This window comes from Lontra canadensis, unplaced genomic scaffold (assembly GCF_010015895.1).
Source record: "Lontra canadensis isolate GAN:19392208 unplaced genomic scaffold, GSC_riverotter_1.0 scaffold34, whole genome shotgun sequence".
NCBI lineage: Eukaryota > Metazoa > Chordata > Mammalia > Carnivora > Mustelidae > Lontra > Lontra canadensis.
In genome coordinates this window covers 12097978-12122640 of record NW_022631028.1, presented here as the reverse complement: position 1 = coordinate 12122640, position 24663 = coordinate 12097978, and the positions used below count along the sequence as shown (strand labels likewise).

The 24663-nt window shown below is 37.6% G+C and overlaps 1 protein-coding gene across 10 annotated transcripts in view; it reads right to left on the bottom strand.

Moving 5' to 3' along the window:
- The window catches only part of CHL1 (cell adhesion molecule L1 like), a 207008-nt gene that overhangs the window by 82140 nt on the left and 100205 nt on the right, over positions 1 to 24663 (bottom strand). The window lies entirely within an intron of this gene.

Below are 24663 nucleotides of genomic sequence, written 5' to 3'. Positions count from 1 at the left end.
AGTACATTCTATCAGGGGTGGGTGTCAGTGTTATGAGAACAACTTCATTTACCCCATTTTGTTCAAAATGTAGCTCTTTTTCAAACAATTCTTTGGATCGGGCAACTAACCCCACTTGAGTCATTTATGAAGCATCACAAATCTAACTGTTGATTTTATTTTTAAAGAGTTTACTTATTTATTTGACAGATCACAAGTAGGCAGAGAGGCAGGCAGAAAGGGGGTGGGGGAAGCAGGCTCCCTGGTAAGCAGAGAACCCCGATGCGGGGGCTCGATCCCAGAATCCTGAGATCCTGACCTGAGCCAAAGGTAAAGGCTTAACCCACTGAGCCACTCAGGCACCCCTAACTGTTGATTTTTTTGACAAAATAACTTTTCATGTTCAAGGTTATGACACTAATAGAAAGTGAACAGCAAGATACAGGAGTGAGACATGAAAGACAAAGGGATAAGGATCAACCACTCTAACATTTATAAATTTGGGTTTTGTTGAAGCAGAAAATAATTATCCTCAGTTACTTTACACTTAAGCAGAATTTTTATTCACTCCATATTGTGGAGAAATAAAAAATAAAATGTCAATTTTCCTTAATGTTCTCAGATCATTTCAATTTTATTATGAAATACTATGATAATAGACATCTAAACATTGTTTATAACATATATTTAAAATAAATTTGCTCAAAATGTGAGTTTTTCAGGTGCCCAATTTTCTTTTTCCATAAAAATCAATTACTCTATTCAATTACAACTGGTACAAAAAAATTAATGAATATAGAGTCAGATAACCCATCAACTTTATACATTTTTTAATTTAAATTCAATTAATTAACATATAATGTATTACTGGTTTCAGAGGTAGAGGTCAGTTATTTATAAGTCTTATACAATACCCAGTGCTCATTACATCATGTGCCCTCCTTAATGTCCATCACCCAGTTACAGCATTCCCCCACCCCACACCCTCCAGTAACCTTCAGTTTGTTTTCTATGATTAAGAGTATCTTTGTCTCCCTCTCTGATTTCATGTTTTTCCTCTTTTCCCCTATGATCCTGTTTTGTTTCTTAAATTCCACATATCAGTGAGATCATATGATTATTATCTTTCTCTGACTGACTTATTGCACTTAGCATAACACCTTCTATTTCCAGCCCTGTTGTTGCAAATGGCAAGATTTAATTTTTTGATGACTGAGTAATGTTCCATTGTGTATAGTTACCATATATTCTTTATCCATTCAGCTTTCAGTGGACATCTGGACTCTTTCCATAATTCAGCTATTGTGGACATTGCTGCTATAAACATTGGGGTACAAGTGCCCCTTCAGATGAATTCTTCAGGTGAATAGTACATTTGTATCTCTAGGGCAAATACCCAGTAGTGCAGTTTCTGGGTCATAGGGTAGCTCTATTTTCAATTTTTTTAAGAAACTCCATACTGTTTTCCAGAGCGGCTGCACCAGCTTGCATTCCCACCAACAGTGTAAGAGGGTCCCCCTTCATTGCATCCTCGTCAACATCTGTTGTTTCCTGTCTTGTTAATTTTAGCCATTCTGACTGGTGTGAGGTGGTATCTCATTGTGGTTTTGATTTGTATTTCCCTGATGGTGAGTTATAAGGAGCATTTTTTCATGTTTCTGTTGGCCATTTGGATGTCTTCTTTGGAGAAATGTCTGTTCATGACTTCTGCCCATTTCTTGATTGGATTATTTGCTCTTTGGGTGTTGAGTTTGATAAGTTCTTTATAGATTTTGGATACTAGCCTTTTAACTGATAAGACATTTACAAATACCTTCTCCCATTCTGTCAGTTTTCTTTTGGTTTTGTCAACTGTTTCTTTTGCTGTGCAATAGCATTTTATCGTGCTAAAGTCCCAAAAGTTCCTTTTTTGCTTTTCTTTTCCCCTTGCCTTTGGAGATGTGTCTAGTTAGAATGCTGCGGCTGCCACAAAGGTTGCTGCCTCTGTTCTCCTCAAGGATTTTAATGGATTCCTGTCTCACATTTAGGTCTGTCATCCATTTTGAGTCTGTTTTTGTGTATGATGTAAGGAAATGGTCCAGTTTCATTCTTTTGCATGTGGCTGTCCAATTTTCCAAACACCATTTGTTGAAGAGACTTTTTCCATTGGACATTCTTTCCTGCTTTGTCAAAGATTAGTTGACCCCAGAGTTGAGGGTCCATTTCTGGACTTGGTATTCTGTTTCATTGATCTATGTATCTGTTTTTGTGCTAGTACCATACCATCTTGATAATTCCAGCTTTGTAATAGAGTTTGAAGTCCAAAATTGTGATGCCACCAGCTTTGGCTTTCTTTTTCAGCATTCCTTTGGCTATTCAAGGTATTTTCTCATTTCATACAATTTTTATGATTATTTGCTACCATTCTGTGAAAAAAATCGATGGTATTTTGATACAGATTGCACTGAATGTGTATATTACTCTAGGTAGCATAGACATTTTCACAATATTTGTTCTTCCAATCCATGAGCATGGGATGTTTTTCCATTTCTCTGTGTGATACCAAATTTCTCTCATGAATAGTCTATAGTTTTCTGAGTACAGATCTTTTGCCTCTTCAGTTAATTTTATTCCTAGGTATCTTATGGTTTTGGTGCAATTATAAATGGGATTGACTCCTCAATTTCTCTTTCTTCTGTTTCTTCATTAGTGTATAGAAATGCAACTGATTTCTGTGCATTGACTTTATATCTTGCTACTCTGCTGAATTCCCATATAGGTTCTAGCAATTTTTGGGTGGAGTCTTTGGGTTTTCCACACAGGGTTTCATGTCATCTGCAAAAAGAGTTTGGCTTCTTCTTTGCCAATTCGGACGTCTTTTATTTATTTATTTTTGTTTTTGTTTTTGTTTTCAGATCACTGAGGCTATGATTTCTAGTACTAAGTTGAACAGCAGTGGTGATAGTGGACATGCCTACTGTGTTCTGGCCTTGGAGGAGAAGCTCTCAGTTTGTACCCATTGAGAATGATATTCTCTGTGAGTTTTTCATATAAGGCTTTTATGATATTGAGGTATGTTCCCTCTATCCTTAAACTGGGAGGAGTTTTAATCAAGAAAGGATGCTGTACTTTGTCAAATACATTTTCTGCATCGATTGAGAGGATCAGAGAGTCTTACTTATCCTTTCTTTTATTTCTGTCATGTATCACATTGATGGATTTGGATCCATCCTTGCAGCTCAGGAACAAATCCCACTTGGTCATGGCAGATAATTCTCTTAATGTACTGTTTTGATACTATCGGTTAGTGTTTTGGTGAGAATTTTTGCATCCATGTCCATCAGGGACACTGGTCTGTAATTCACCTTTTGGGTGGGATGTTTGGTTTTGGGATCAAGGTAATGCTGGCTTCAGAGAAAGAGTCTGGAAGGTTTCCTTCCATTTCTATTTTGTGAAACAGCTTCAAAAGAACAGGTATTAATTCTTCTTTAAATGTTTGGTAGAAATCCTCTGGGAAGCTATCCAGCCCTAGACTCTGGTTTGTTGAGGATTTGTGATTTTTGCTTCAATTTCCTTGCTCTTTTTATGGGTCTGTTCAGGTTTTCTATTTCTTCCTGATTCAGTTTTGGTAGTTTCTATGTCTCTAGAAGTGCATCCATTTCTTCCAGACTGTGTAATTTGTTGGCATATATTTGCCTTGCTCATTCAGAATTTTATTTATTTGGGTCCTTTCTCTTTTCTTTTTGATAAGTCTGGCCAGGGGTTTATCAGTCTTATTAATTCTTTCAAAGAACCAGCTCCTAGTTTCATTGACCTGTTCTACTGTTTTTTTGTTTGTTTTTTGTTTGTTTGTTTGTTTGTTTCTATTTCATGGATTTCTGCTTTAATCTTTATTATTTCTCTTCTACTAGGTTTAGCCTTTTTTTTTTTTTTTTTTTTGCTATTCTTTCTCCAGCTCCTTTAGGTGTACGGTTAGATTGTGTATTTGAGGCCTTTCTTGTTTCTTGAAGAAGGCTTGTATTACTCTATACTTCCCTCTTAGGACCACCTTTATTGCATCCCAAAGGTTTTGTTTTCATTTTCACTTGTTTCCATGAATTTTTTTTAACTCTTTAATTTCCTGGTTGACCCATTCATTCTTTAGTAGGATTCTCTTTAGCCTCCATGTTTCTGAGTTCTTTTCAACTTTCCTCTTGTGATTGAGTTCAAGTTTCAAAGCATTGTGGTCTGAAAATATTCAGGGAATGATCCTAATCTTTTGGTACCCGTTGAGACCTGATTTGTGACTTAGGGTGTGATCTATTCTGGAGAATGTTCCATGTGCACTCAAGAAGAATGTGAATTCTGTTGCTTTATGATGGAATGTTCCAAATATATCTGTGAAGTCCATCTGGTCCAGTGTGTCATTCAAAGCCCTTGTTTCCTTGTTGATCTTCTGCTCAGATGATCTGTTTATTGCAGTGAGTGGGGTATTAAAGTCCCCTATTATTATTGTATTATTGATGTATTTCTTTAATTCTGTTATTAATTGGCTGCTGCCATGTTAGGGGCGTAAATATTTACAATTCTTAGATCTCCTTGTTGGACAGACCCTTTAATTATGATATAGTATCTGTCCATAATCTCTTATTAAAGTCTTTGGTTTAAAATCTATTTTTTCTGGTATAAGGATTGCCACCCCAGCAGTCTTTTGATGTCCATTAGCATGGCAAATGGTTTTCCATCCCCTCACTTTATTTTATTTTTAAAAAAGATTTTATTTATTTGGTGGCACCTGGGTGGCTCAGTGGGTTAAAGCCTCTGCCTTAGGCTTGGGTCGTGATCCCAGGGTCCTGGGATCGAACCCCACATCGGGCTCAATAAAGAGATCACAAGTAGGCAGAGAGGCAGGCAGAGAGAGAGAGAGGAGGAAACAGGCTCCCTCATGAGCAGAGAGCCTGGCACGGGGTTCGATCCCAGGACCCTGGGATCACGACCCAAGCCGAAGGCAGAGACTTTAACCCACTGAGCCACCCAGGCACTCCAGCCATCCCCTCACTTTAAATCTCAAGATGTTTTTGCATATAAAAATGAGTCTCTTGAAGACAGCATATCAGTGGGTCTTGCTTTTTTACCCAATCTGATACTCTGTGTCTTTTGATTGGGGAATTTAGCCCATTTACATTTAAAGTACCTATTGAAAGATATGAATTTAGTGACATTGTATTACCTGTACAGTCACTGTTTCTGTGTACTATCTCTGCTCCTTTCTGGTCTCTGTTACTTTTGGGCTCTTTCTTCATTTAAATAATCCCTTTTAATATTTCTTGTGGGGCTGGTTTGGTGATCACAAATTCTTTTCATTTCTGTTTGTCCTGGAAACTTTTTATCTCTCCTTCCATTCTGAATAACATCCTAGCTGGATAGAGTATTCTTGGCTGCCTATTTTTCTCATTTAGCACCCTGAATGATCAGGCAGGTGAAGGGAACAGAGCCATACACTAGATTCTGGGTGTATTGTGTTTGTTAGAAGAAACTACATCCCAAAATCTTAAAGAAAGAAAAATGTATATATTTACAAAAACAAAATTAAGTACAATGAAAGAATAAATGTAACTGCAAATACGAAAATTTAAAGATTTTTTTAAATGTTTTTTTTTAAGATTTTATTTATTTATTTGACAGATAGAGATCATAAGTAGGCAGAGAGGCAGGCAGAGAGAAAGGGGGAAGCAGGCTCCCTGCTGAGCAGAGAGCCTGAGGCGGGGCTCGATCCCAGGACCCTGGGATCATGACCTGAGCCGAAGGCAGAGGCTTAACCCACTGAGCCACCCAGGTGCCCCCTAAAGAGATTTTTTAAAAAGAGTTGATAAATAAGAAACTGAATGAAAAAGGAAAGAAAAAAAAATTGGAAGACTAAAGACGGGGGGGAACCCCCATGAATTCTATATGCTATATTCCTCTAGCTTTGGAGTTTTGCAGTTCTCAGTGATCAGTAAACTTGGTCTTGGCTGGATGTTCTTGCACCTTTTTGGGGAGGGGCCTGTTGCCTTGATTCTAGTGCCTTTGCTCCAGGCTGAATTGCACCACCCATGCCAGGGGGCCAAGCTAAGATTATTCTATGTGGCTTTTGCGGCTTTAGAGAATGAGAATGAAAATGGCAGTCTTCCAATCTTTAGCCACAGAGCCAAAAGCTCAGGGTCCCACTCCTCAGTGTGCCCTCAGGGAAAAGCAGTCAATCATTCCTGTCTCCCTGGTCTCCATCCGTACTCTGTGCTCACCTAGCCTGTGACTGAGCGTTTGTATCTCAGGAACGGGACCCCCTTTCGAATCTCCAAACCCTGCAGACTCCTGCAGCACACACCCATGCCCCTCATCTGGGGGAAGAAGAAGGTGAGTCTCACTGTTTCTGCTGCTTGCTAGGCCCATGCTCAGAGAGCAGTTGCCCACCCATGCCAGGGTTGGCTGTTTATTACAACCCCAAACTGAGAGCCCACTCCTGGGCCCACTGATTGCAGCTGGCTTCCCCACTCCAATGCCTGGAAATGCGGCCACACTCAAGCACCCCCAGTCTTCCTAGGATTCCACACTGACCCATCTAGGGTTCTGCCCCGCTTCACTGCCTGAGCGCCTTTCATGCAGGGACATTCCTCTCTGGAACAGACTTCAAAACATTTTGATTTTGTGCTCCGTTTTTATATCATTTTCCAGTAGCCAATTTATGGAGGTTACCTCTCCCCTGCAGTTTATCTTCCCATATATTGCCTCAGATTCACTTCTCCTCACCTCCTACCTTGCAGAAAGTGGTTGCTTTTCTATTTGCAGAGTTGCAGCTCTTCTTTTCTTAGATCTCCAGTGGAGTTCACAAGTGTTCCAAATGATCTGATACCTATGCAGCTGAATTTCTGGGACCAGATGAAAAGGTCTCCTACTCCTTTGCCATCTTGGACTCTCTCAAATTTCTTTTTCATTCCAAGTATTGAGGCTTTTTGTTTCCTTTGTGTCACCTCAACTTTTATCTAAAGAGATTATGCACTGGCATCTTTCATATACATATAAAATACTTTATATTTAAAATAGTAACTAAGGCTGCTATTCTGCTGTTTTATTTATAACTTGGAGAATACAGAGACAAAAATCCCATTTACATTTTAATTTGAGAAAAGTTATATATGGATCATAAAGGAAAATACTCTCATCTCATCCACCTACCCCATCAAAAAAAAAAAATGTTCAATTAGAGTAATGGCTTTATTCTGCATTCTCTGATCTCAACTGACTCATCAGTAGAAACGGGAATTGGGAAAAAAATTATCATTATGTGGTTCAGAAAATTTTCTCAAATTAAAAATAACTTACAATGGTAATTAAAAATATTTTCAAATGTATCACTGCATTGACTGACACCTACTTTCTTTCTTTTTTTTTTTTTAAGATTTTATTTATTTATTTAACAGAGAGAGATCACAAGTAGATGGAGAGGCAGGCAGAGAGAGAGAGAGAGAGAGAGGGAAGCAGGCTCCTTGCTGAGCAGAGAGCCCGATGCGGGACTCGATCCCAGGACCCTGAGATCATGACCTGAGCCGAAGGCAGCAGCTTAACCCACTGAGCCACCCAGGTGCCCTGACACCTACTTTCTTGATAAAATGAATTATTCTAATCGAATGTGGAAAAATTACTTATAAAAATCAGAATGTTGCTTAACTACAAAAGCTGAATTCTGCACATTTATACAATGTTGGGAGATACTGAGCCACACAGAGATTTCTAAGATGAAAAATTGAAAGAAAATATTAATATCTTATCCTCTGAATTTTCATTTTCCTTCCTTTTAAAAAAAATTATTTGAGAGAAAGAAAACACGATCGGGGGAGGGGGCACAGGGTCAGATGGAGAAGCAGAGTAGGGAGGAGAGAAGCTGAGTAGAGAGGCCAACGAGGGTCTTGATCCCAGAACCCTGAGATCATGAGCTGAGCTCAAAGCAGATTCTTAATCGACTGGGCCACCCAGGCCCGCCCTTCTCTCTTCTTGAACACTTTGATAATAGTCCTCTCAATTCATTATTTATAGTTAAATGTCACTCTTTACCTGCAATCTATTACTTAATATTTCATCCCATTAATATTCAGTGATGATTTTTTTAAGGACATTTCATGTTATTTAATGATCCTGTCTTCTATTTGTTAGGAGAAGGCCTTTCAAAACCATGATAGTTTTAGGAAACAATATTTCCAGATTCATACATCAAGCTATAGTGTCATAGAAAATAAAAACACTAGATAGCCCACTAACTGACCACAGACTCAATTTCAATTAATCTCCTGATTTAGGCTAGTGAGCCCAATGGTCTCTAATTGCTATAGTAAAATAGCTTGCAGACACTAATTGTTAAATAGCGATGATCTGACTTTGGAATTTTAATGGTTTTAACTAAATGGTCTTGATGAGAGAAATTCTCTCCCATAAAAGGATGCCACATTGAACCCCTGGCTTAAAATAAAGGCTATAAATTAAAGGACATAACATTGACGACACCAACAGTTTCCAGAATATGGAATGGTTAATTCTACATCTGACCTATTCTCTTGCAGGGATTAGCTTCAATTTACCTGAGACTTATATGTTAAGAGGCTGTTACATAAAAGTCATTGGAAGTTAAAATGTGACTCCTTGCAAGTAAGACTCCATTAGGTGATGATGATAGCCCGCAAATAGCTTTCATATTAAAAAGAGAATGTCAGTCATAATTTCATTGTCAGAATGCAAAAGGGCATACTGTTTAGTAATTATGTTTTGCAACAGTAAGATAGCAATAAAATTATATTCCCATTTATCTTTCTTCAAAGAAAATGAATTTAATGCCATATACCAGACCTCAAAGATAAAAGCAATTATTGGAACTTAGGATGGAAATGACAGTAAGACAAGAACAAAATAACACTAAAATATTTTGAGGCTTAGTCACATAAAGCTGATGTCTGATTGCTTATGTTAATGACATTAACTCGGGTCCAAAAAAGAATCAATGAATTTTCATGGATTTAATCTTCCTTGTATCCCAGTTCATCCTCAGAAAGGAGAAAACCATCTCTGACACCTAACTCAAAGAAAACAGATGTCATATACAAGTGACCCTTCCTGACTGCCTTCGCTTGTCCAGCATGATAATGGGATAAGGGTTAAGAACACAATGGTTCTGAGACAGAACAGAAACGTGGACATGCACAGACCTAGTTCTAATACAACAATAAGGAAATAAAGCTCTTTGTTTCTCCCAAATAATAGCCTCTAATATACATATATCACTAATATTATAAAATGACCTCACAGATCCCTCTGATGTTCTTATTTTATATTTTTTTAAAGATTTCATTTATTGGGGCGCCTGGGTGGCTCAGTGGGTTAAAGCCTCTGTCTTCGGCTCAGGTCATGATCTCAGGGTCCTGGGATGGAACCCCGCATCGGACTCTCTGCTCAGCAGGGAGCCTGCTTCCCCAATCTCCCTCTGCCTGCCTCTCTGCCTACTTGTGGTCTCTGTCTGTCAAATAAATAAATAAAAACTTTTTTAAGATTTTATTTATTTATTTATTTGACAGAGAGAGGGAAAAAGCACAAGCAAGGGGAGCAACAGAGGGAGCCTGATGTGGAGCTTGATCCCAGGACCCTGGTATCATGACCTGAGCTGAAGGCAGACACTTACCTGACTGAGTCATCAATGAGTATCCCCCACCCTGATGTTTTTTTTAGAAAGCTGCACTGTGGTAAATCTAGAAACAACTTACTCCCTTAACTTAAATTCATCTTCTGCTTTTAGAAATAGAAAAGAGAGCTGGCTTATCCTCTGTCCATTCTACCTATCCATTCCAAGTACATGCAAAGACACCAGAGACCGCGGGCCAGCTAACAGGAAACAGTGATATAGAGTACATAAGAACATGAAAAATAGAGTTAGAATAGCATAGGTTCAAAGCCATCACTTACTACCATGTGGCCTTGGGCAGTTTATCTAACCTCTCTTGCTCCTCTCCACAAATGAATAGAAGAGTTTCAGCCCTTCAGCACACTTAGAAGGGTTAAGTGAGGTAATGTATGCTTAGCACAGAATAAGAAATGAAATATGCTACTAGTAGTGACAGTGAGGATAATTTTGTCGTTACCGAAAAATAAGTAGGATATAGCCTCCAGTAATAATTTTCTGATTCAAAGAGTATGGTTAATTTATATGGCTTATATTATAGTTACAAAATCCAACCACTTAAAAAAATAAAAGCCTGTTCACTAAAGTATTTAGTGGTGAAATTGTACTGATTTAAAATACTCTAAAAAAAATTTTTTTAAGGCGGGGTATATGGTAGACTGATAACAAAAAGTCCTCAGTTCTTCTCCCCTCTTGTCTCCAAGGGATTGCATATAACTTTACAGGTTCTCCCACCAAGAAGCTATTTCCTCACTTCTTGAATCTGGCTGGCCTTCAACCAATGGAAGGAGCTCTGAGTGTAGGCCTCAAGAAGAATTGCACATTCTTGCTCTCAGTCTCTCTGTCTCTTTCTAGAACCCTACTCGGTCTGCATTCAGCAAGTCTATTGAAAGAGGAGAGACATTACTCCATTACCCTCTGTAATCCTGGCCAATAGGCAGGCAGCCACCAAATGGGTAAGGGCACCCAACCTAGACGAGCCAGTCCCAGATGTGCTACCAGCTGAACACAGCTACAAAAGCCAGCCCGGTCAGTGTCAGTCTAGACTGGTTAAGATCAGACTGGTCAGATCAGCAGAACCATCTGACAAGTCTCAGGATATGCCACCCCCAAACACAGCACTTTGGCATATGGGATATTTTAAGCTGAAGAAATTCAGAAATGGAAAGTGCAAGAAGGTCTCTGACCTGCCCCTGCAATAGGTCTAAAACCCTCATATGAGAGATGCGCTCCTTCCTTCTGCCCTTCTAGGTGATGTGCTCCCCATACTTGGAGGAAAAGGAGCATTCTTATCTCTGAAGATGGAGGGACACTGAAATGAGTTTGAATGAGGAGGTCTTGCTACGGTTTCCATAGCTGACTACATTTGGCCCAGATTCCTTTTGTTCTATCACATTTTCCACAACTTTCTGCTCCTCATAAAAATCTAGCATAAAATACTTCTTCAGGTCCTCATTTCCTTCTGAAGGCTTCTATGTCACATGAAACTTACATTACATAAATTTATATGCTTCTCCTTGTTATTCTGTCTTTTGCTATAGAGACCCAGCCAAGAATCTAAAGGGTAGAGGGAAAAAAGGTATTTCTCCTTCTCTATGCACACGAAGACCTAGCAGACTTAGCAACAACAGTAAATGTTTCTTGTGTTAAACCAGTCTGCTTCAGCATGGTTTGCAATGCAGGCACAGCTAAGTGATATGGGGACAAAAGGATACAAGGATCCCTACCAAGCTGATAATTACAGAAGCTGTGTAATGGCTATATTCGGAGGTTCTTTATACTACAGTCTCTATTTTCTGGTATGTTTTAACATTTCTATAATAAAGACATTTATAATGAAGCTGTTCAGTCTGTTCAAATCAGAAATAAGCCTGAAATATTCCAATGCAATAAGGAAATTCCTTTAGCAAATGGTAACCAACCCTTACTGGCATACTTTTAATATAAAAAGAGAAAATAGCCAGAAAGTCTCTCTTAAGACTACCATGCTATCAGACACCTTCTGTTTGAACTACATTCAGAAAAGTTGAGGTCCTTCTGAATGTGTTCTGTGTTCTGTGTATGTGTTCTGTATGTCTAGCACAAGTCCATAATTAAACACAGTATTTGTTCCTTATTGCTTTATGTGTTTGGAATCTCATGGTCCAAAGGAACTTATAGTAAGCCCAACTTATAGTAAGTATTTAAACCTGGGTAACTATTAGTACAACCTCTGGATGTCATGCTTTGATTCTCAATTCACTCATTTTATACTGTTTCCAGTAGATTCTGCTACATTCCATTAATAAAGTATAGAAGGGGAAAAAGGAAGAAAATATGACAAGAGTACACAGTCATTTGGGGCTATTATTTATTTATGTAAATATGCCATGCCTCTAAACTGAACAGACACAAATTATTTTAAAGTGTAAAGGTCTCTAGATATTGTTAATATATTCTGAATAATAATCTGAATAATCATTCCTAATAACCACTTATTTTTTATACTTGACAGTAATGGTGTCATGTTTACTCAAAACCTTTGACACTATGGTTTTCTAATGGTCCCATTGTATTATAAATCTTTTTCTTCTTTAAGCAAATAATATACCACAAATTTATACTCCTGAATTCTAAAACAAGGAGATTTCTACTTTACTGTAAAAAGAATAAAATCTGATAGTGTAGTGAATGGACCAAAAGGAGCTGAGAAAAGTAGACAGTCTGGGAGAATAAATCTCATCTTGGTGATATTTTTCACATCCTTGGCATCTTCCATCAATACTTATGCAAACACATGTTCAAGTCAAATTTCTCAAGAGAAAATATAACAAGGCAAGACTGAAGAAAAAAAAAACTCAAAGGATCACTATTTTAAAAACTCTCATTTTTATGGCAGCAGCTTACACAAAGTAGTCATGTCAGCGACAGTCCATCTGCCATTTCTAAAGAAGGCACAGAATGTAAACAGCCCCCCAAAAAATGCTGTGTTGACATTCCTGTTCACTAAGAAACAGCATTAAGTTGTTTCAGCCACTATGAATTCTAGAGATCAGAATTAACTTCATGCATGCTAAACCATTAAACAACATTTTTCTACTCGGGAAGCCTGAAATAGATCAGTAACTTTTATTATAGTCAGCAGGAAGGGATATATTATGACACTGACATCCAAATTGTAGTTTTAAAAATAACTCAATGGATTTGTGTAATAGTCTGGGACAGTGCTATAACTTGGAATTGTTTAAATTTTATTTTCTCTTCACACTAAAAGGACTTAAGAATCACTGAGCTGCAACAAGCAAGTGTCTTATATCAGGCCATTTGACATTTTCATGATGGGATAGATGTCACCTTCACTTCCCTCTGACCTCGGCTGTCCCTTTATAAAACTCCTTTTCATGCAATTGTCAGGCTAGGGTAAACTATTCCCTTGATTCAGGAATTAGGTCTTAGGGGGAGGAAGTCCAGCACATTTCCATAAGCCTGAAGTGTGATCTGAATCACTCATCACCTTGAAACTGGGAAAGGATAAACACAAAGAAATTCAAAGGCTTTTGTTCAATCATCTTCTTGGCTAATACCACAAATCAATTTACAAGTGTCATAAACACAGTAATCCTGAAATAACTGTTAATGGCTTTTCCTGCTCTGAAAACAAAGGAAATATTGTATATTACAGTCATATCCATTAAAACTCTGTTTCATGTCACTGAAGTGACAAGACAAAAGAATTGCTTAGAGTGTTAATTCATCCTCCCTGCAGAAGATAAAAGAAATGTAGATTTGTATTATAAGCAAATTGATTTTATTGGAAAAATGTCAGCTTTAATTAATAATTATATTGGATAAATTGATATAATTAATAATACCATTTACTTAACTAAATAGTACAATATAATGGGGTTGAGCTCTGACAGGAATATAACTGAAAATAATCAATATTTTTGTTTGTTTGTTCTACCTTCTTTTACCTACGCATCCTAAATTCTTACTAAGTAGCACACTGCAATGACATCTAATTTGAATTCCTTTATAATGGAGTGAAAGAAAGAAAAAAAAACATAAAAATTCAGCATCATTTGACGGCAGGGATGGAGAAAATGATCTCATATCCCAACATGTAAGTAAAATTCTCAATCATTTCTCACAACACAGATTATATATACCAGTGATGGTCATCTAGAGATTTTTTTTTTAATGGAGGAATAACAGGGATGTACTGAAATATACAAAATTTAGGTGTACAGCTCAATGAATTTTTACACGTATACATAAATCTGTTTAACCACTTCTCGAACCTTTTATGGAGTTTTGCTCACAAAAACATTCCACCGGCTTTATGCCTACAGGACTCCAAATGACTAATTCATAAGAAAGCAAAACCTGTTTGCGTTCCCCCAAACTACTGGATCCAAATTAGAGTGGTATCTTTCCCCACAGCTGACGTTTGGATTATATGGAAGCAGTGTGGGTTGTCTTGATGTCTGAGGCTGTTACTGGCATTTAGTATGAAAGAATGCGGGAACCATAGACCGTAAATGACCTACAATGCTCAGCACAGTCCTGCCCAATTGAGAAGTGCCCTACTTGAAGAGTCTCCTGGTCTCCACTGTGAGCTATACCGATGTTTATCAAGCTCAGCGAACGAATGGCTGCGTCATGAATAAACCAGGGATAGGCCGTACGCCTATATGAAGCTTTGGAAATTCTTCAATGCGTGCTAATATATAAAGGCAGAGAAATTTAGTTCACCTAATCTGGGGTTTCCTAAACTTATTAGACTACGAAAATCTGTGTGTGTGTGTGTGTGTGTGTGTGTGTGTGTAATTTTTAACAAAACTCACATATGGAAGAAACTGTTGTATGAGTCATCATCAATAACTGACATATCAATAATAGAGATCAGCCTTTAACCTTTATTGAGCAATTTCTAAATGCCACAAATTGCTTTTCCATATGAACAACTTGTTTAATTCTCACATCTTCATGATGTAGATATGATAATATCATAATAATAACATCCATTTAAATACAGGGCAACGGAAACATAAAATGCCCCAAAGTCTTACGAATAAAATGTTGAGTTGAACTTAAATGGAATGGACCTCAGTCTGGAAATAATGGAAACTGTTCTTAATTATTATAACTACAACAATTTGGGGAAAAATAATTTTCAAGATTTAAAGATATTTATTGACTATCAAAGTAAAACTATAATATAACACATCAAAATAAATAATAAATGTATGAAGCAACTATGGAAAATTTCCTACTGATTAATTTCATTAGATCTTAAAGATTTCCTAGGAAAACTGGTTTAAATATACAAATGGAACATTATTTTCAGGAAAAAAAAAATAGCTGTAACTGGATAATCTAAAACTTTACTATGCAAAATTGTCTCAACCAAGAAGGTCCCATCACTTCTAATCTGAATGAAAGCATTCATGGACTGTATTCTCATCTGAAATTATAAAACAAACTTCCTAAAATTTAAGAACTGCAATACAAGGGAGAAAGAGACTATAAGAGATTTTTGAACTATAACCAAAGATTAACTTCAGGAAGTGAGTTCTGAAGTTAAAGAAAGATTCCTCTTAGATCCTTTTTCTTTTTCCACTTCCCAGCCCGACTTCACAATGCCTATAATTACAGAAGATTGTCAACAGCTTTTAACAAATACAGCTATTATATCCAACTGGCAATTAGATCAAAGCTCAATTTGTAGACTTTCTTTTCTCATTCTCTACTTTTTTTCCTGTCATTAAATACTATTCCCTCTACTTACTTCTTCTTTATTCCTTATATCTTTCAACTTGGCTCTGTTATCAAGAAAAAAAAAAAAATTCAAGAAGGAAATGGGAGTACTTTCAGATAAATTAAAAGCTCTTCTTTATTCCTTATTAATAGACCAATAACACAAACACATGTGAAAACAGGTTTCAATGAGTCTGGAAATCAATGATAAAGTCAATCATAGCAAGAAATTTGGAATTTTTAAAAGAAATATAATGAATTATATATAATTTTGATTACAACTAGCTAATGAATTATATATAATTTTGATTACAACTAGCAATCACATTCAAAAAAAAACAGAAAACTGAACCTAAGTTTTAGATGATTTTAATGGAGTTTTCCCCTTTCCTCTATTAATCAAATGCTTTTAATGAACACACACTAATTATAACATTAAAATAAGGGCTCAAGGACTGTGTTTGCACCTGCCTTGTACACATATTTTATAAGAGACTGTCCACTTCCTGAGGCAGGATCCAGATCCTATTTACCTTTATTGTGCCTGCCTAAAATATAGGAGATGCTTGTTAATTTTTTTCTGAATAAATGAATATCATACATATGTCCACAAAAGAATATACTCCATATATTAAATGTAGAATGTCAATAATTGAAATACCATTTCTTCCCTCGTTCACCCAAAGACAACTCAGAAATTAAATTTTCTGCATTACTTATTAAAGGAAATGTGGGTCTGAATATGTAAAACATTGATCTGAATATCACTAGGCTTATTGCAATAGTAAACAATTTAAAAAAAAAGAACTTTCAATAAAGGCCATTAATTTTATCAGTGTCTACCCGAAGCCAACTATATTCATAGGTTTTAATGGTTTTGACAAGTGCCAAAAGGAGCAAAGCATTACATTTTCTAAAATTTACTTTAGAATACTTAAATCATAAACTGTGCGACTGAATTTTATTCCACCCTTGGTGTGATTGGGTAATATTTCTAAGGTTTTAATCAAGACTTTGCTAAACTTTTAATCAAATGGAGCAGAAATGGCTACCTCAAGTGCTTCAGCTATCTTCATGATGCAAAATACCGGGTGGCTTCTTAATGTTAGAAGAATGCTTCATGGTAAAAACAGTGGTATTCAGGGTATAGGTGGATTCACTAAAAATATATCCAGCCACAAACGCCCTTTCATGAATAGGGTATAAGAATGCAGCAAGCCCTACACCTACAGACACTCTGACTACATTCCAGGCTTAGGATTCCACTCATCTGTGCAATGAGAGAATTTTTTCCCTGACTCCAGTTGGAGGGATAGCTGAATCCTGCAGCTAGCATGCGATGGCATCTGCCACTAGGGAAGCTTTCTTACAGAATTCCATCACACAGTTCCTTAAAGTTTTAACATCTGGGACTCCACTGAGCGGAAAGAACAGAGGTATAACTGCATGTGTACTATCTGCGCATGTGTGCACCCACGTGCATACATCTGACAGCTACTAAATTTTTGTTCATCTGGAAGAATGTCAGCCTAACACTGCCCTTGTCACGCAACACCCTGTAACCAGGTTATGAGAGAGAACTAAGATGGTCCTCTTCCTCTGAGTCTTGGAAACTACCAATGTCTACAAAAAGAACCTAATGATGGAAAAATGAACAAATGAGATTAGGTCAGGATGCAACAAACATTAAGAAATCATTATGTGCTCTACACTGCCTGTTGGAGGCATTGTCTCAAAAAAGATACTGTTACAAATCTGAAAAAGTTACACACCATTAACCTTAAAATTAAGGTCACTCGGGAGCCTGGGCAGCTTAGTCATTAAGTGTCTGACTCTTGATTTCAGCTCAGATCATGATCTCAGGGGGGGTGAGATTGAGCCCTGCGATGGGCTCCACACTTAGCCCAGGGAATTCATTCTCTCCCTCTCCCTCTGCCCACCGCAACCCCAATTCCACACAGGCACGCATACATGGGAGCTCTCTCTCGCTCTCTCAAAAAACAAAACAAAAATGTAAGGTCATTTTTCAGGCTTTAAAGAACGAACCAACAACTGATACTTGATGGTACCTGAGTATGGTTTTATTTTTCTTTAATTGCCAAAGACAGTTAAGGATCATATTGTGACCAAGAGGGCCACCGTCATTAACAACTTCTAGTGAATATTAAACACATGAACCGAAGAAGCGGATACATTCCTTCAGGGAGGACAAGGCTGTATGATGAAGATAACTAGTTCATAGCTTGGGGTATCTTATTTTTTATTTTCTGTCCTTATACTATTTTACAACCATTTACTATTTTTTCTGTTCTTCTGTTTTATCACCACATTTTCTTTTCCATTCTTGGAGGTAACGTCCAAAGCAATTTATCAGTTAAAAATGTTAAAAGCAGGGGTACCTGGGTGACTCAGTGGGTTAAAGCCTCTGCCTTCAGCTCAGGTCATGATCTCAGGGTCCTGGGAATGAGCCCTGCATCAGACTCTCTGCTCAGCAGGGAGCCTGCTTCCCTTCCTCTCTCTGTCTGCCTCTCTGCCTACTTGTGATCTCTGTCAAATAAATAAACAAAATCTTAAAAAAAAAAAAAGTTAAAAGCCATATACTAAACTTTAGACTTATTTTTTCCCCTTGAAATTTGGCATTCACAAAAATCTCTCTCTTATCAATTCAAACCTTACAGGTGGAACATAATGAAGGAAATCAGCTGTCATCAGTGAGATATAGGGCACATTAAAGAAATACCATTTATGCATAATCGTGGTCTAGGTGTTGTCCAGGTGGCATATCTTTATTCAAATTCATAAAAAAGGCATAAGCAGTTTTGTTAAAATTAGTGTAATAGATGCACAAACTCCTAGGTATGTTAGAAAATTTAAGCTTGCCACTATACAAATCCTAAAAAGGAATCCTATTCTTCTAAAGTCATAAAATCCAAAGTAATATTTCTAGGTAGTAAAGAGAAATTTATAAATAGCTTATAATTCCCTTTAGCTCATCATCACTCTGATGATGGCATTAGAGATGACAAAGTTGATTGATCATCCTTTGTACATTTATGAGATGAATTAATGCAGAATCATGGACCAATGACCTAGATCCCTGAACTGTTATCTTGTACTGGTTTTCCACAAATAAGAAATAAGAATAAGAAAGGGCACCTGGGTGTCTCAGTGGGTTAAGTCTCTGCCTTCAGCTCAGGTCATGATCTCAGGGTCCTGGGATCGGAGCCTCAAGTTGGGGCTCTCTGCTCAGCAGGGAGCCTGCTTCCTCCTCTCTCTCTGCCTGCCTCTCTGCCTACTTGTGATCTCTCTCTCTGTCACATAAATAAATAAAATCTTAAAAAAAGAAATAAGAATAAGAAAGCAGTATCAGATTTATATGTCATACTGAACTGATTGCCTTCTTTTGTTTGTATGATAACCAGTTAGATACAATTTTCTGGGGTAAAATTATACAGTTTACTTAAATTCATATGTTAACAATATAAAATAATCTTATGACTTTTGATTCCAATACTAACTTATTTTTTTAAATTGTACTAAGTTTTTATCACATACCATTTTAAATTCGTTTTTATTTATTTTACAATAAAAATACATCTCTGGAAAAGTCCAAAAGAAAAGAATGAAATGTATTACTATATAAAACACTAAATATAATAATTAGCTTGTTAATTAATAACAATAATTAAAGATTACACCTTTCCCCTCATCCTCCCCACTCCTGAATACCACTTTAGAAACTTTTCTATAGTTTTCTATAGTCTATTATGAGACATAATACTGTACATAATTCATCGATTGTTACATGAATGCTATCATATATCTATGATATTCTGTTAAGTAAAAAAAGCAAGTTATAAAGTGATATTCATTGAACTAATTTGTAAGGGTCATGGGGCTCTTCCTGGGAAAGTCAGAAGTTATTATTCTAATATTAGTTGAGGAAAATAATAATTGAAGGAAAACTGTGACAGATTTCAAACTTATCTGGCTATAAACTTACAATTAGGATAGAGAACATTTCCAGTGTTATGAATGGTCTTAAGTTCATCAACATTTCACCATTAATTCACTTACTGTATCTTTTTAAAGGCCCCAAATGGAGCCACTTGTTATAAGTCTCACATCAATAAAACAAGACTGAAATACCTAAGGAAACCGCAGTTTCAACACCTCTCCCAGGACTGTAATCTTTTTTTTTTTTTTTTAAGATTTTATTTATTTATTTGAGAGAGAGACAGTGAGAGAGAGCATGATCGAGGAGAAGGTCAGAGAGAGAAGCAGACTCCCCACGGAGCTGGGAGCCCGACGCGGAACTCAATCCCGGGACTCCAGGATCATGACCTGAGCCGAAGGCAGTCATCCAACCAACTGAGCCACCCAGGCGTCCCCCAGGATTGTAATCTTAAAGCAGTTAATTTGGAATTTCCTGGTCAGCAGTCGTAGTAGGGAAGGAGGACTGACACACCTATTCTATCCCACATGGTTAAGGTAAATCCACTTTTTCCTTGTTCCTACACTCTTCTGCCTCTAAGTCTCCCATTTTTTTTTAAGATTTTTATTTATTTATCAGAGAGAGTGAGAGAGAGAACAAGCAGAGGGAGAAGCAGGCTCCGCACTGAGCAAGGAGCCTGAAACATGAGCCCTTACTCCATCCCAGAACCCTGAGATCACAACCCTAGCTAAAGACAGACCCCTAACCAACTGAGCCACCCAGGTATCCCAAGTGTCCCATTTTTTATAGCATTTTGGAGCTCCTTTCTTTCTTTCTTTTTTTTTTTTTTTAAAGATTTTATTTATTTATTTGTCAGAGAGAGCACAAGCAGGCAGAGAGGCAGGCAGAGGCAGAGAGAGAAGCAGGCTCCCCGCTGGGCAGGGAGACCTTGTGGGACTCGATCCCAGGAGCCTGGGATCATGACCTGGGCTGAAGGGAGTGGCTTAACCGACTGAGCCACCCAGGTGTCCCTTAGAGCTCCTTTCTATTTGCTCTATAGATGAGATGCTGCCCGATTCATGAATCATTACATAAAGCCAATTTGATCTTTAAATTTATTCAAGTGACTTCTGGGTTTTTTTTGTTTTGTTTTGTTTTTATTTTTGTTTTTTGTCCCTGAGTACAAAGAACACTCTAGAACAATTTTCTTTCACATTATATTTTGCAATTCCAAAGACAATACTATATTCATTGATATATCCTGAGTCACTAACAAATGACAGTGACAAAAAAAAGGTGTTATGTGTTTGGACCAAGCTTCATGTGAACTAAAAGGGACTTTTTAGCCACTTAGTTCTTCTACCTTGTTCTAGAGCTCTTTCCCTTGAATAAGAAAACTCAAACTTTCATTCTTTGCTACTAACATATCATTAATAAATGACAGTTGTAGAAATAGTTTGTTTTCATAAATATTGTGGTTTGTCATTCAGTCTGAATTCAATACAGCTAACAGTCAAAATGTACCCATGATCAGGTATAATTACAGCGTAATTTATTACAGAATAATTAGTAAATAAAAAACTGCCATCCAGTCACCCAAAGGGACTTTATTTTGGAAGAAGAGCTCCAGGCAGGAATGCAATTTCCACAAAGTAAAAACACAACAATGACAACTATTATATGGCAATGAAGCATTTCTTTAGAAGTGATTTTCTCAGCAAGATTTCTGCATTTTGCTCCTTACACTTTTAACTAGACAATGTTGAGTCTCAGCAAAGTGCTATATAATTGCAGAAGAATCCCTTCTCTGAGCAATCAAAAATCACCTCTGTTAAGTGCTGAGTCACCCAATGGAGGATAATGGTACTCAGAAGATAAACGCTGGCTCTAACAAGTCACTTCTGCTTGTTTATCAGGTTAGAATTACCAGTAAGAGGTTGGCTATGAATTCTCTTAAGCAGGAAAAATAGTGTTTTTTTGCATTCTCCCGAGTTTTTTGTTTGTTTGTTTGTTTGTTTGTTTTTAATAAGGCTGGAACAATCTAGTTTCTCCAGAGATGGGTCATCTGCCATCTGAGGCACTACATGATACCAAAAAGAAAGTGGTCTGCAGACTAAGCAAGCCGTGCGTATTTGTGCATGAAGAAAAACACTGTCAGACAGCTTCATGAGGCTCCACCCATTCCTCTGGGAAGATGATGAATCCCAAGTTTGTGATCTGGTTCCTCAGCCTTCCTATTTGGGCTGTACTGTCCGGGTGCGATAATAAAGGGAAGCCCTACTAGAATGAAATCAAGAGGTTTGGCAGGAGGAACGCTCACGTCCTATCTCTTTTTGTCAGCTGCAGACCCAATAGGAAGAGGCAGCTCTTGTATACTTGGATAGTACTTTCCTATCTCAGCAGGAGGAAGGAAGGCTTCCTCCTCCCCTGGCAACAGCCCAGCCAATGAGAGGCAGTCATGACTTAGCCTAGGAAAAATCCGCTATGCTTCTAACTCTCGGTTTATGCCAATGGACTTTTTGGTCAGAACAGCCTCCCCAGCTCCCCATTTCCTGTAAAAAGATCCTTCCTCTCCTCTTTTCCTCAGACGATGGTTTTGCCATATCTTGGTGGTCTTGGAGGGTCATTCTCTGCTGTGCCTGAATAAGCCCGTCTTTTGCTGGTAAAATAGCTGGCGGTTTTATTTTAAGGTTAACACAGGTAGAAAAGGTCTAAGTTAATAATCTTTTAAAAACAAAAACCTTGAATGGCATTGTAAGGACTAAGGGCAGGCCACCCTAAGAAGGGCCACTTTGGAATGAAGATTATTTTAAGCTAAAAAAGCAATCAAAACCCAGCAGATTCAGAAAAAGCTCTTTACCTCACCCCTCAACTACCTAAAAATAATTTAAATAGAGAACCTGCTCTAAGAAGAGAGCTGTCACCATAGATAAGTACATTATGACATGAACTTGGTGTGGTAGACAGGGAAGAACCTAGCGAGGCCTATTTGATCCAAGTCCTCTATGTCCCATTGTTTCTGAGTGGCCCACAAACATTCTTTCCCCAAACATCTACTCTTTTTCATCTTCTGGAGGATTGCATTCATTCCCTTTGAGGTCTCAAACCCCCTACCCATTCTCCTTAGTTCAGAATGATATATACCTCATTTTGCCCGATTTTGTTTGGAATTTCCACATTTGCATGGATTCCTAATACATGCAAAATTAAACTGGACATTGCCCCATTAATCTGTCTCATGTCAATTTGATCCTTAGCCAGCTAGAAGGGCCTTAAAGGGAAAGTGCAATTTTTCATCCCTGACATCATCTCATTACTTTTAGGATACAGATCAAAAGCCTTCTATGTTCCACAAAGTCTAAATGGTCTCGCCCCTGCACACATTCTCTCACTCTCTTCCCCTTGCTCATAACTGCTCTCAAACTCCTTATGATTTCTTGCCACATGCTTTCCTTCAATTGAGAGCACTCTTCACTTTTCACTTTTTGCTTAGACAACTTTTTATGTTTCAGGTTTCAACCTAGCTTTACTTTCTTAAAAAGCTTTCCAGTATCACTGGGCTATGGTTATACTGTTTGTTTTTTCCAAATTTGGAACACTTGACCAACATCTCCCCACTGCCTCCATCCCCAACCCCTAGTAACCACCATTCTATCGTATCTTTGAGTTCAAGCTTTTTTAGGTTCCACATACAAGAGAGTACACACATAAGTTGGAACTATATTTGTCTTTCCCTGTCTGAGTTATTTCACTTAACATAATGCCACAGTGTATCATTTGTTTATCTGGCTGTGTCTCCTCTAAGACCCAAAGCTCACAGGACCCAGGAATGTTTTCTTTTTACCCTCATAGGGCATCCGGCCGGCACATGAGAAACTGTTTGGTAAATGTCAGCAGAATGGGTAAACTTGCAACTTGTATCAATTACATTATCGACTAAGACTTTACCTTTTTCATAATATTAAACCATGCTAGAGCTTCACAACTGCCTAGATAATACTATTTTTTTTAAATATATTCCCATCTACTGAGAGACTTACTATGTGCATGCACATTGTTCAGGGTTTCAGATTCATTAACTGTGGCATGGGTTTTGTGCTTCTCTTCTTAGACTATAAAAATATTTGAGGGCAAGGGGTGTTTTACTCATCTCTGTATCCCCCAAGACCAAGAAGGCACGTAGAAAAATTACGGTTATGCGGCTGATCTGTCATTCATTCTATCCCCTTACAGAGGGACCAACCCTCCTGGAATGTAAGGTCATTGCACTGACTAATGGAAGAGCCCTCATCTATGAAATGTTGACTGTCTAACTTAGCCTCTGGCAAACAAACCTGGAATATATGACTTATGCGGCACATTGTTTTGGAAAAAGCTATGCAATTATCTAAATATAAAATGAGATTTTTATAATTTATACTCCATTTGTGCAAATAATGAAAAAGTCACACATCATTTGCAGATCTCCTCTGTAAAAGTAGGCCCAGCACATGCTCTGATTCAGCAAGAAGAACCTGGAAGCTTCATTCACTGGAATTCCAGGACTTCTCCCTTAGGTAATCATAAAGGCACAGGAAAACAGGAATTCTTGACCTCCAGTGAATGCAGTTCCCAGGTTTTGCTTGCATTAAACCATGCATTGAGACCAGTTTTATACAGGGCTTCCTGTGCCTGATGATTAAAATTTTAGTAAAGCTAGATATTTGGTCAGATCCATAATTCACAGGAATCTGTAATAATTTGATCCATTGTATTATCTTGGCCTCTAATAAGTATCTCCTAAAAGAACACATTTTTATGTCTATTTAACATAATGGGCTGAAATTCTGAGTGAGAGCTCATTGGACATATCTGATGAACATTCATACGTTTAACCTTTCCAGAATTATATATTGGTAATTATGTTATTGATATAGTCTCCCCTTCCAGAATTATAACCACTGAAAATGGTGAAGACTGGCTGTATATACGGAGATGTATACAAGTCATGTATACAAGTTACAGAAGTAACAAGTCCATTCAGGAGGTCTATTAACATAATCACAGATGAATTATCAAGAGGGCCACCTAATACACTCTACCTCTGGACCTTATAGCAATACCAGATCTACAGAGTCGATTTGCATTTTGAACTCTAATCCAACCCTATAATCACTAGACCACAGAGATGGCCCAGATAACATTTCCTGCATCAGAGTAAAGAATTCACAATATTAAAATCAATTTTGGTCCCTGTTGTTAACCAAGGGTCTGTTTCTTCAGTCCTGCGGAGATGAGGCAAGACTGGAGCTCTCTTTGAAGCTAACAAAAGCTTAAGGTCAGATCATCTCCATGGGATACAAAGCAAACCGGGGAG